We start from the raw sequence: 349 nt of genomic DNA, 5'->3' as shown, positions 1-349 counted from the left end.
GGAACAAAGTAGTATTTTGACACAGTTTGATATATCATAATTTCTTGTTCCTCTGAGATTTTTAGGGTTCTGATATTCTAGGGTTGTGAACTTGGTATCTATAATTATATTTCTGTATTAACCAAAAAACAATTATGTGATGGAACTTTTTGTTTTTATTATCAAAAAGTAAATCAATAAAACTGGCTTCCCCAAAGGTCTCATGCCCTCATTCCCCTTCACTTTAGAAATTTTCAAGCTGCTCTCCATTGGTGATTAAGCAGAAGAAGAGGAGGAGGAGGTCCTGCAGCAACTAAAAAACTTCACCACACGGCACTCCGCCCATGCATCGCCATGGATCCTACGCTCT

This window comes from Penaeus monodon, chromosome 23 (genome assembly GCF_015228065.2).
Source record: "Penaeus monodon isolate SGIC_2016 chromosome 23, NSTDA_Pmon_1, whole genome shotgun sequence".
In the NCBI taxonomy this organism is placed as follows: domain Eukaryota; kingdom Metazoa; phylum Arthropoda; class Malacostraca; order Decapoda; family Penaeidae; genus Penaeus; species Penaeus monodon.
Note: the sequence above shows the minus strand (reverse complement) of the source record.